The sequence below is a fragment of the Spermophilus citellus genome (assembly GCF_964194105.1).
Source record: "Spermophilus citellus genome assembly, chromosome: 11".
Taxonomy (NCBI): domain Eukaryota; kingdom Metazoa; phylum Chordata; class Mammalia; order Rodentia; family Sciuridae; genus Spermophilus; species Spermophilus citellus.
Genome location: NC_138192.1, coordinates 53683954 through 53697383, shown reverse-complemented (window position 1 = coordinate 53697383; position 13430 = coordinate 53683954). Strand labels below are relative to the sequence as shown.

Sequence of the window (13430 nt, the reverse complement as noted above, 5' to 3'; positions counted from 1 at the left end):
TTGACACAAATGAAAACGGAAATACAAGGTCATGCTTTGGATATATAGTATCACACAAAAGCTCATGTGAGATAATTTAAGAATGTTCAGAGATAAAATGATTAGGTTATGTGAGGTGTACCCAAATCAGTGGATTATCCATCTGAATGGGTTAACTGTGTGGTAACTATTGAAAGGAAGGGTATAGCTGGAGGAAGTAAGTCACTAGGGGCATGCCTTTGGTTTATATTTTGTTCCTTGTGAGCAGAGCTCTGCCATTCCTTTCATTCATGATGTTGTGCCTCACCTCAGGACCAAAGCTATGGAGTAAACTTCTAAAACCATGAGCTAGACTCAAGAAAAAATGAGAGTAGGAAAGAAGAAAGAGAAGACCCAAATAAACTAAAACAGAAATGAAAAAGGAGACATTAAAACTGATTCCAAAGAAATACAAAGGATCATCAGAGACTAGTAAGAACAACTATAAGCCAACAAATTGGAAAACCTAGGAGAAACGGATGAATTTCAAGACAAATATAACCTACTGAAATTGAATCAGGAAGAAAACCTGAAAGGACCAATAACAAGAGATGAGATTTATTCCTTAATAAAAAGTCTTCCAACAAAGAAAAGCCCAAGAATGATGACTTCGCTGTTGGATTCTACCGAAATCTTAAAAAAAAAAACTAACACCAATTCTTTTTAAACCATTCCAAAAAATTGAAAGAGAGGGAGTTCTCTTAAACTCATTCTATGAGGCCAGCAATACCCTGATACCTAACCAGATAGGACAATATCCCTGATGAAAACAGATGCAAAAATTCTCAACAAAATACTATAAAATTGAATTCAACAGCGTATGTAAAATACCATTGACCATGATTAAGTGGAATTTATCCCAGTGATGTAAGGATAGTACAATATACACAAATCAATAAACATAATACAGGATATCAACACAATATGAGACACAGAAAAAACACTTAATAACATTCAATATCCCTTCATGATATAAACTTTGAATTAATTAGTATAGAAAAAACACATCTCAATAGAGTACTTCCAGTGTATGACAAATTTATAGTCAACATCATACTGAATGAAGAAAACCCAAAAGCATTGCCTCTATCTGGAGAAAGACATTTACCATTTTTTCTTTTTTTAACCATAATTCTCCGGTATAGGACTGAAGTTTTAGAGCAATTAGAAAAGACAAAAAATAAAAGACATTCAAATAAGAAGGAAGTTAAATTATTCCCATTTATAGATATGGTTATTCTACATACAGAAAACCTTAAAGATTTCATCAAAAGACTGCTTGAACTGATAAAAAATTCAATAAAGTTGCAGATTACAAAACCAAATAAAAATCTGGAGCATTTATAAACAGCAATATCAAACATAAATTTAACCAAGGAAGTAAATGGCCTCTACAATGAAAATTACAAAATAATGATGAAAGAAATTGAAGATGACTCATAAAAATTGAAAGAACTCCTATGTTCACAAATTGAAAGAATGAATATTGTGTTAAAATGTTCATATTACCCAAATCAGTTTACAAACTCAATGCAATCCCTATCAAAACACCAATGACATTCCTCACAGAAATAGAAAAAAAATAGTCCTAATATACCTATTAAAGCACAAAGTACCCTGAATAGTTGAAAGCAATCTTGAGGAAAAAAGAACAAAGTTGAGGGCATCATAATACCTGAACCAAAGACATACTGCAGGGCTGTAGTAACAAAGACAGCATGGTACTGGCATCAAAATTGACACATCCAACATGGAACACAACAGAGAACCCAGGGACATATCTATGAATCTGCAGCCAACTGATTCTTACCAAAGGTGCCCAAAATACACATTGGAGAAAGGACAGCCTTCTTAGTAAACGTTGCTGGGAAAACTGGATATCTACATATAGAACAATGAAACTTGACCATGTATCTCTCACCATGTAAAAAAAACTGATTAAAAATGGATCAAAGATCTATACATGTAAGACCTGAAACTATGCAACTACTAGAAGAAAATAAGGGAAATACTACAACATATATACACTATGATTTTTTTGATAAAACCCCAAAAGCACAATCAACAAAAGCAATAGAAATGTGATTAAATCAAACTTGAAAGCTTCTGCATATCCAAACAACAGTCAACAGTGTAGTCACCTATAGAATGGCATAAAATACTTTCAAACTATTCATCTGACAAAGGATTAATTAATATACTAGGAAATTAAAAAAAAGACAAAAAATAAATGATACAATTAAAAATGGACAAATGATATGAATAGACATTTCCCACAATGAGAAATATAAATGACCAAAAAATATACGAAAAATACTCAACACTAGCAATCATAAAAATGTAAATCAAAACCACAAAGAGATAGCTCCTCACCTCAGTCAGAATGACTATTATCAAAGAATAAAAATAATGATGGCAAGGATGTGGCAGAAAAGGGAATCTATCATTGGTGGGAATGTAAATTATCATAGCATTGTGAAGAAGAGTATAAAAGTTCTTCAGAAAATTAAAAATAGATCTATCATATTACCAGTTCTACTGTTTCTGAGTATGTATCCAAAGGAAATGAAACCAACATTTCAAAGAATACCTGTAATCCCTGGCTTACTCCAGCATATTCCCAACAGACATGATATGGAATCATTATAGGTGTCCGTTGATGGATGAATGGATTAGGAACACGTGTGTGTGTGTGTGTGTGTGTGTGTGTGTGTGTGTATACACAACAAAACACTATTTGGTCATAAAATGAATGGAATCCTGTCATTTGTGGCAAACTAACTTTCACTATAAGACATTATGCTAAGTGAAATTAGTTAAACACAGAAAGACAAATACTGCATGTTTTCATATAAAGAAGTTAAAAGTGCTGATTTCAAATTAGATGACTGTAGAAGACTAATAGAGGCTGGGAAGGACAGGGGGTTAGAGGGATAGGGGAGGATGGATAATGAGTACCAAGACACAGCTAGGAGGAATAAATACTAGGGTTCTATGGCTCAGTAGGGTAACTATAGTTCACAATAACCTATTTTACGAAGAACTAGAAGAGCTTGAAGGATCCAAATATAAAGAAATGACAAGGAGACAGAAATGTTAATCACCCTGATTTGATCAGTACACATTGTATGTATATATTGAAATATCATAATGTATTTTGTAAATATGCAAATAAATATGTGTTAATTAAAAAAAAAATATTTCTTCTTCTTCGTTTTTTTTTCCCCCTAGCTTCCATTTAAGGTCTTTGAGAAGTTTGTTGTTCATTTCCTAGTTTCTCTTCAGGAGGTCTGTGTTTTTGTACCTAGGTTGTTTTTTATTATCTTTTCTCATCTTTGGTGAGCTGCATTTTAACCATGCTAATACAAAGTATGGATTTCTTTTCCCTTCTCTTACTTGCTATATACATTGTGCTTCCATTATTTCTGGACCTCTGTTTACTATTTCTGGAAAATAATAATAATAATTAATTAATAGTAATAATAATTATTATTACTATTTTTTTGTGTGTGTTGTACTGGGATGGAACCCAGGGACACTCTACTACTGAGCTACATCTCCGGGTATTTTTTTTTTTTTTTTTGAGAAAGGGTCTACCTAGTTTCCCAGGATGGTTTTGGACTTGAGATCTTCCTGCCTCAGCCTCCTAAGTCATTAGGATTACAGTTGGGCATCTTCATGCTCTGTTAGCCATTATCTCTATAAATAATGTCTATCCTTCATTTTCTTCTATTTGGCCTTTGGAAGTCTGTGACTAGCCTTAGAATTTTGTATTTTAGTCTACAAATTCACATTTTTTTCATGTATTTATCTTTTTTTTCCTATTTTATGTCATTTTGAAACATCTTTTAATTGCCCACTAAGCAGGGACATAGTTTTCTTAGTGTTTCTCAACTAGTAATGATTTAATACTCTAAAGGACATTTGACAACATCTGAAGACAACTTTTTCCCTTGTAAATTCATTTTATTGAAATATAAACCGTTAAAAAGTATAAATCAAACACGTAGAGTTGATATATTTTTACAAAGTGAATGTATCCAGGTAACTAGAATCATTCTAAATAAAAGAATAAAACCAGTACCCCAGAATCTTTCCTTGGAACTCCCACAGGGAAGACAACTTTGATATCACTGTGGGTGAGTAAGCATGTGCGCTATTGGCATGTAGCAGAAAGAGGAACATCCTGCAATATACAAGTAAACATCCAATAACTATTTTTCATTCCAAAATGTCAATGCCAAGTTTGAGAAACCCTTTATTACAATCCCAGATGTGCTTCTCCCTTTCAGTTTAAGCAGTGAATGATGATGGTTAAAGAAGCTGTTGGTGGAAGTGACCTACTAAGAAAATAATTTCAATGATTGCTGAAGATAAAAATAGGGATATATTTTCCAGAGAATGACAGTGACCTGTATCTGACTCCTGGTATTTATAGTGACACAATGAAGATTTAAGATAAAAATTAATCTAGTTCACTAGTATCTGTGGACATCTGTCACATGCAGTCACCCAAGATTTTGAACTTTTTCTTTGTATTTTAGTAATTTCCTACAACATGACTCCAATCTTCTTAAAGCATAAATCAGAAAACTAACATTCCCAGTATGTCTTAGAGCTAGGTAAGTATCCCAGGCCCTAGCAATCAAACCCAGAGTGTGATTTTTAAATTGGAAGTCAACAACCTAATGATGTAACTCTTCTGGAGATTTGCTTTTTTGGAAGAAGGGATGATAGTGGTATTCACACCAATGCATCATAGGTTCTGAGTGCCAGTGAAAATAGTGTTTTTGGTAGATTAGCTCCTGGAGTGTGTTTACACAATGGCACTGACTAGGCAACATCAGAACTGTCTCTGGTTCTGCTGATGTCTATTAGCTACTTTAAAATGTTCCTTTTTTGTTAAGTTGGCCCAGAAGGATTATGTTGTTTGTAATAAGGAATCTCAACTGAGAATGTATAATGTAAAAATATATGTCCTCTCCAAATTCTTTTGAAAAAAGTGCCTAAAGATTCAGCAGTAGGTCTGTGTCATTTTATTGTCAAATCAGTGTTTTGGATCTTGTGCTTATAGTACTTTCATTACTGATGTGTATTATACTCTGAAAAGTCCAAGGTTATGGCATTCAAAATCAATACGTAACATAATATTTATACATAGCAGGTATTGAATAATGTTAGTTTAAAGTTAAACAAATTCAAAACAATACCAATAAGTTGGCAAGTTATCAACTATTTAAAACAGTGTTTTCTGATGTTAAGAAGCAAGCACATGGGGCTGGGGATGTGGCTCAAGCGGTAGTGAGCTCACCTGGCATGCGTGCGGCCCGGGTTTGATCCTCAGCACCACATACAAACAAAAGGTGTTGTGTCCGCCGAAAACTGAAAAATAAATATTTTAAAAAATTCTCTCTCTCTCTCTCTCTCTCTCTTAAAAAAAAAAAAGAAGCAAGCACATGGAGCTGGGGTTGTGGCTCAAAGGTAGAGCTCTCACCTAGTATGTGTGAGGTACTGAGTTCGATCCTCAGCACCACATAAAAATAAAATAAAGATATTGTGTCCACCTATAACTAAAAAATAAATATTAAAAAAGAAGAAAGCACATATAAGAGTAAAAGAATAAATACAAGTATAGTCATATGTATGTATAGCAGAAAGGAAGCTAGACATGACAAGTTAAGAAAACAGTGTTTCGTTATTTGTGTTTTGAGATGAAGTCTTGCTATGTTGTCCAAGCTGATCTAGAACTCCTGGGCTCAAACAATCCTCCTACCTCAGTCTCCGAGCATTTGGGTCTATAGGAGTAGATCACCAATATTGGCAAGAGGATAGCATAATCTGCACTATCATTATTTTGTATCTATTGTACCTATTTGTACATCTGCCTGAGAGATCATCTTCTCCAGTATCCCAGAGTCCAGAGAGGAGGTAGTCTGTCCTCCCAAACTTAATTCAGGGTAAGGGAGCAAATGAGCCATGCTTTAGGCTTTCCTACTATTGGAAAACATTTAACTGGAAGGTCTGCAGGACCTTAATTTTCTTCTTTTTACTATCATTTTACATTTTATGATATTCGTAGAAAATGTACTTATTAGCTAACTATAATAAGCACTTATTAACCTACTAATTTATAGCAGTTACAAATAAATGAACAAGTAGACATAAAAAGAAAAACAGAATGGGGTCTCTTACTGTTTAATACTGCGTAAGGGTCTTTTACATTGTAAGAGATGATATAATTGAGGATTATTAAACATTGATATGTACATTCAGAGTTGTTCCCTCCTCTATGTGACTTTGTAGCAAAAATATATATGGAAACCATGTATGTTTGTGTGTACTTATTTTGTTAGAAACAAGTATGTGAGCCTGTGTGCAGCATTCTGAGTTCGGCAAATTGACATCTGGTAGTTCATTCCAACCTAATTAAGTATTCCAGTGTTTATGTCAATATTGAAATCAGGTAGGCCTAGATTCATCCTTTAAAGAAATGTACTGAACAAGGAGAGCGTTTACAGGGAAGAGTCACAAAGTCAATTAAAATGTTATGAGTAATTCTAACTAGTAAACATTTTTTTTAAAAGGAATATAGTCACCTGATGACTAAAGAGTAGCTTATTTGGTTTGTGTTTTCATTAACAGTTTTCTGATATATTTAACTCATCCCAGGGTCTCAAAAAAAAAAGGTAATTTATGGACAGAAGCTTGTCCATTTTAAAATTTAAACCATGATCCATATTTATACAATATCTGTACTGTTAGTTTTCAAAATCCTACAGGTTCTAAGAGTGTGTTCAAGAAAGTCTATGGTCTATTACTGGAGATATATGTGTATACATATGCATACATACATACACATATATACATGCATACATATAAATATGTACACATCCATATAAATAGAACATTTTGCTTTCCTGTAGTATTACAAAACTGATTTTTCACTTTTCAGTTTAAAGTGTGTTCTTTCCAATATGTGACTAAAAGAAAAGATACAAGTCTTCATTACACTACAGAGAGTTAAATTCAACTGCTTAAAGGTTAAATTATTTTCATCAGTTCACTAATAGCATAAATCACTGGAAATTCAGAGGAAGAACTGTAGAAACTAACAATGAATGCTCAACACTCCAACTTCAAGTACAAGTGACTTTGCATTGTCTTTTTATCATGATACTAAACTATCACAATCCTCAAACTTTTGAGCCCACTCATGAACCCACTCTACTGTCTTAAACTTATTTCAGGTAGACTCATATTCACTTTGGTAATCTCTCTCCCAGTCTCTTATCTTATATCTTTAACCTGTATTACCATTTTTCTTTATTTTATTATTTTTATTTTGGCAATTTCCATTCTTTATTCAAGACTGTTTCTCCAATTCACCACTAGTACCTTTTAGAAACAATAAATCATAACACTTTCCTACTAGAAAGAGGACTTATGATCATGATTTATTGTCCTCTACACACAACAGTAAGTTAATAATCCAACAATCATTAATTAGTAAACCATGATTCTGAGTTGTATTTTCAGTAGAAAAGGATTGATTTGCATTAATATTCTTTTCCCCAAGTCCCTCTAAAAGTCTATGGTATGAGTGAGTAGTGTGGCTTGAATTGGAAAGAGCTGAACAAATGGAAAAAAATAAGACAAATATTTCTTAAGAAAAAAACTCTATTATTATTATGATTTTAGACACCTCATGAATGATAATAAGATTGAATTTGTTAACATTTAGCATATTATAGACATTCAATAAATTGGCACACTTATTAATAAGACTTATGCTTATCTTGAAATAATAAGTAATTTGGTTGGGCTGGGGATGTAGCTTAGTCAGTAGTAGAACAGATGCCTAGCAGGCATGAAGTCCTGGGTTTGATCCCCAGCATCACAAAACAAACAAACAAAAAAACATACACAGGAAAAAATCCTGACTTGGATCATAAAATTCACTTCATATTTTTCTAGTCCAATTTTATGTAATCAAATTAATTGATTTCCACAACTGCCTACACAGTATGGGTTCAGTGCTCTTATTATGTACACCTCCACAGCACATTATGCTTACCTTTATCACATTATATTGCATTGTCATGGTTCTCTGGTTTCTCTTGAGAATGGAAACTCTGTCATCTATGTCTATTGGTTTAGATCAACCACAATATCTACTACATATATGTATAATATTTAAGCTGAATGAATGAATAAGTACAAGCTAAAGCAGCTTTTCAAAAGGGCATTTCATTCTAACATGAATGGTGAATTTAATATGTGGATATTTTATAGGCAGGTCACTATATGTAACTCAATAAGGGTAGAGAAAAAAATCACTTAAATATTCCTGATAAAGTTATTCCTACAAGTTAAGAGTTCAGAGAAACAGAAATGATTTTCACATTAAATATAAGACAATAAGGACAATCTGACATAATAAACAGACCTTAAGTTAAAATTCTGTGCCCTTCTTTTATATTCTAAATTATAAATTTCCGACAAAAAATCATATTGTCTAGGGAAGTCTTAGAAAAATACTGAGAATTCTAAATTTCTGGAATTAATCTAGTATTTATAGCCTAGCTTCTTAGAGCATTATTTTTCTCCATCTGTTAGTTGTTGATATGGTGTAACCTTATATTCAAATTACAGAAAGACAGCAAAAAATAAGTTTTTCTTTTTTAATATGTTACAGTAAGAATTCTAGCTTTATATCCTGGTGTGAGACAGTTACTATCTTGCTAAAAAAAAAAAAAACTCAATGAGAGAAAAGAGTAGGTTGATACTGATGCTGAATCCTTTCTGTTGTAAATAAAGACTCTGAGATTTAATTCTATAAAATAATTTAACAAAGTTAATCAGATTTCTATAAAATAATTTTACATAATATGTAATCATTTTCTCATAGAAATTATATGGATGTTAAAGGGCAAGAATAGTATTAACATGTTTTACTCAGTACATTTTTAATGTAGACTATAAAATTTTTGGTGGAATTAAAAAAACTAAGATACAGCAGATAAATAATTCATTTTCTGAAATACTTAAAATTCCCTTTTCTTAGAAAGCTACTAAATTTTCCATGAGGAAACAATCCTTTATTTTTCTTCATAATTATAATGTTAACAATAATACTCCTCCTTACACAGAAGCATCAAACAATTTTGGAATCCTGAGTCAAACATTCTCATATATTTATAAATACTTGATCCTTAGTTTACTCCTTTTACCTACACTTTTTGCTTTTGTTTAAATTCATAGATTAAAATATTATCACATCTCTGAATTATAATGATGCCTGAATGTATAACTGTCTTTTCCTCCTGTCTAATGGCAAATATCTTTTAAAAATATATCATAGTATAATTTAGTCTCTGGATTTTTGTTGTAGTTACCAATTCTCATTGTTGAAACAACCAAAAAGTAATTTTCACTGCTGAACAGAAAAATACAATATTACATTTCTGGGAATAAAGATCAGATAGCTTATAAGCACAAAGAAAGCAGAATTTATACTTTGAGAAAAGTAAGGAAATTAAAACAATGTAAATATACATTTTGTACCAGGTTTAAAAAATGTGACATAGTAAAATATTTAAAATTGAGCATATTTCAATAATTATTACATTTTAAAAATAAAAACAAACATAATTTATGACACAAAGCGAGTATAAAAAACTAGGCAACTTCTTGAACAAAGAAATTCATTTTAAGGAAACATGTTTCTCAATGTAATAGATAACCAATTATCTTTATAGAGTGGTGTTATTGTTTGGATCTGGAATGCCTCCCAAAGTCTCATGTGTTGAAAGCATGTGTACCACCACATTTGAATTTTTTTTTTTTTTTTTTTTTTTTTTTGGTACCAGGGATGGAATCCAGGTATGCTTAACCACTAAGCCAGCTCCACAGCCCTTTTTAATATTATAGTTTTAAACTTGATCACAGCCAATGAATAGCACCTAGTAACTCTTAGAGGTCATATGCATTTAGACACAGGGTATTGCTGAGTTGCTCAGGGCCTCACTAAATTGCTGAGGCTGGCTTTGAACTCACAATCCTCCTACCTCAGCTTTACGAGCCACTGGGATTACAGCATGTGCCATGTGCCCAGCCACACTTGCATTTTAATGTATTATAGATAGCTGATGGCAGATCCAGAATAGAAAAATGCATATCTCCTGGATAATTAATGTGAAACAAGTCTTGATGCTCTTATTAATACAGTGATTGCTGCCCAAAAGAAGGTATCAGCAATATGTTTTTAAAAATAAGTATGTGAGACAAAAGATGACTGAGTAAAGCTGCATCCTAAGCTGCATCATGGCTTGGACCAAAGCAGCAGGTGTGTAGCTTTTTGGCAGGGTAGGTGAAAGAGGGATTTCACTAAAATTTAATGTTGGACACTCAAAGTTGCTCAAGTACTCAGAAATTCGGGTACAATAAACAAAGGAGAACAAATACATGTGAGTGACCCGCGGATATTCACCAGAATGGGAGAACATAGTTTTGGTACCAAAAAACCTGAGCTCAAAATTGCAGCCTAATCTTAGCTGACTCAGAGTCTGCACTGCATGCTAGTGCTTGAAAAAAATACACTCTGTATCTCAATCAGCCATGGAGTGGTGAGGTGAGAGCCATCTTGGGGTGATCGCTGCTACAATGATGCAGGACCCGGAAATCAGGGCAACACAGTCATAATATCCTAGCAGGTGTATATCGCCTAGTGTGACCTAGACTAGGCCTCGTGGAATGTGAGTAAAACAGGCCCTGTGAAGAGTGTATCTATGGGGATTTGAGTCAGAAGGGCGAAGGAGAGCCTTACAACTTCTCCTTTGTGTCTGGCAGTTCACATGACCAGATGAAGCAGTCTGGGAGTTTGAGGGAGTGGGGGTCAATACGTTCAAGGTGTGCTCTTGGGTAGCAGTGAGTGGAGGACTGGTTCCCTAGCCCCACAAATGGATTTCTTGGGAGGCTCCTGAGAAACAGACCTACATCAGAGATCAGCAATTGTCAAGCCATAGGGGCCTGTCAATCAAATCTCTCCACAGCAGGCCCCACTCAACAAAGCCCCTGAGACTTGATTAGACCTAAGCCCCACCTACTTGAACTTCCCTAACAGAACTCTGCAGAAATTGTACCTGGGAGTGCACCAAACTGGTTCAAATGGACAAAATGCCAACTGACAGTACTTCCTGACTCATCCCACCTCATGCTGGTGAGAAGGGAAGCTGAGTCTTTTATCAAACAGCTTCAATCCTAGGCCACTCTTGACTGGTAACTCAGAGAACAACACAAAAACAGGAAGGGGTTAACAACTCTCATCTCTTGCTCTATCAGGACAAACTGAAGAAGAATTAGAAAGAAGGACATGGGACATACTGACCATCTAATCTGGTCAATTTTTTGACCACCTCAGTGCAGATGATTCCTTCATTCTTCATTAAGATTTTGGTTCTTTTTTAAAAAAAATTATTTTTATTTAAGAAAATTTTTTTGTAGTTGTAGATGGACAGCATGCCTTTATTTTGTTTTATTTTTATGTGGTGCTAACGATCGAACCCAGTACCTCACACATGCTAGGCAAGTGCTCTGCCACCGCGCTACAATTTTTAATATATTTTTATTCTGTGTGTGTGTGTGTATGCACATGTGTGAATTCCGGCTGTGTTGATTGGTGGGGATATATATATATTTTTTTTCTCCCATTTTTAGCATTTTTGAAATGTAATTATTTTTCCTAGCAGTCTTTTGAGGGTTTGGGCTTTTTGAAATGTATATTTTTGTTTTGTTTTGTTTTCATTTGTTTATTTCTCTTATTTCTATTTCTCCTAATCTTCTCCTGCTATCAGCCACATTCTATTGCTCTCTCTCAATTCCTTGCTTCCCCATTTTCCCCCTCATTCCGTATAAACATCACCTGCTACATCTCTTCTGCATTCTCTGTTCATTTTTAGAAATTAACTCTTCTCTAACTTACTGACATAATTCTTTTCCCCTAATTAACTAACTGCATTTTTACCATCTTTCAGAATTAAATGGTTTATATAAATGCTGCTCCCACCATTAATGCTAACATAATCATTACTGCTGTGGATGATATAGTTGACACCTGCTGTTTGCTTTAAAACCAGTTCTAGTTCATGGTCATTGTTTTTACTGTTGACAATTGCCGAACCCACCATTCCTGTTTATTGAAGGTAATTAATGTTGAAGATATCATAGTAGGAATCGGGCATTTACTTTAATGTTTGGTCTGTTTGCAACAGTTGTTACTATTAATTCACTCATTCTGTGAGGTGCTGGGAACCAACAGGGACAATAAATGTTCACAGGTTAGAGACTCTTCTGCTGAACTAAACATTCCCAGACATTATTCCAACTCAATGAAGTGAGGGGGCAGGGGAATCAACAACAAGGACACAGGAAGAACAATCCAAGAGGGAACTCAGGTCCCACCCCTTGGCATCTGCTCATACATCAAAAGCAGACGGAAGTCCAGGAATAAATAAGATAATTATACATTTTTATGGTTTGGATATGAGGTGGCCTCAAAAAACTCAAGAAGAGTTAGAAGTGAAATGATTGGGTTATAAGAGCCTTAACATAATCAATGAATTAATTTCCTAATAGGGATTAACTGAGTGGTAACTGAAGGCAGATAAGTGTGGCTGGAGGAGGTGGGTAATTGGGGACATGACTTTAGGGTATAAATTTTGGACTTGGTAAATGGAGACTCACTCTCTGCTTCCTGATGTGATGCTCTCAGCCACACTCTTCCTCCATGATGTTCTGACAACTCAAGCCCTGAGAAATAAATTGAGGAATCTGAAACTGTGAGCCCCAACTAAACTGCTCCTCCTCTAAAGTTGCTCTTGTCAGGTCTTTTAGTCACAGTAGTGAAGGACACACACACACACACACACAAAAGAGATAGGGGTATCTACCTCAATTGATGCGCAAATCCAACATGTCTGAAAACATGAGGAAAAAAGCAAATATCTCCGCCCAACATCAACAATATCCCAACAAAGGATTCTACTGATAGTGAGGTAGATGAAAGCCCAGAGAAAGATTATAAAAAATGGATTATTAAAATGCTCAATGAACTAAAAGAAGATCTAAGGAAGGAATTAAGAGAGCAATTACAGGAGATGAAAGACAATTTTAATAAAGAAATAAAAAATAGTGAAAAGAAACCAAGGAGAACTCCAAGAAATGAGATATAATCAAATTAAAAGATCACTTGAGGACATCACTAACAGATTAGATGCATAGAAAATAGAACCTCAGCCCTTGAAGACATAAAGGCATGCCATAAAGGCAGGCCAGGGTATATGATATTCAGTACACAGAATGCAATAAAAGGAAAAATAAAATTACAGAACATGACCAGAATATACAAGTATTCT

The 13430-nt window shown here is 34.1% G+C and overlaps 1 protein-coding gene across 4 annotated transcripts in view; it reads right to left on the bottom strand.

The window, feature by feature from the left end:
* The window catches only part of MBD5 (methyl-CpG binding domain protein 5), a 193124-nt gene that overhangs the window by 118938 nt on the left and 60756 nt on the right, over positions 1-13430 (bottom strand). The window contains exons 3-4 of one of the 4 annotated variants that reach the window (XM_081261072.1): positions 5513-5588; positions 5330-5400 (exon numbers count right to left, since the gene is read on the bottom strand). The exons of the other annotated variants lie outside the window; for them this stretch is intronic. The gene's annotated coding sequence lies outside the window, so the exon portion shown is untranslated. The remainder of the gene's footprint in view (positions 1-5329; positions 5401-5512; positions 5589-13430) is intronic. 4 annotated transcript variants of the gene reach the window in all.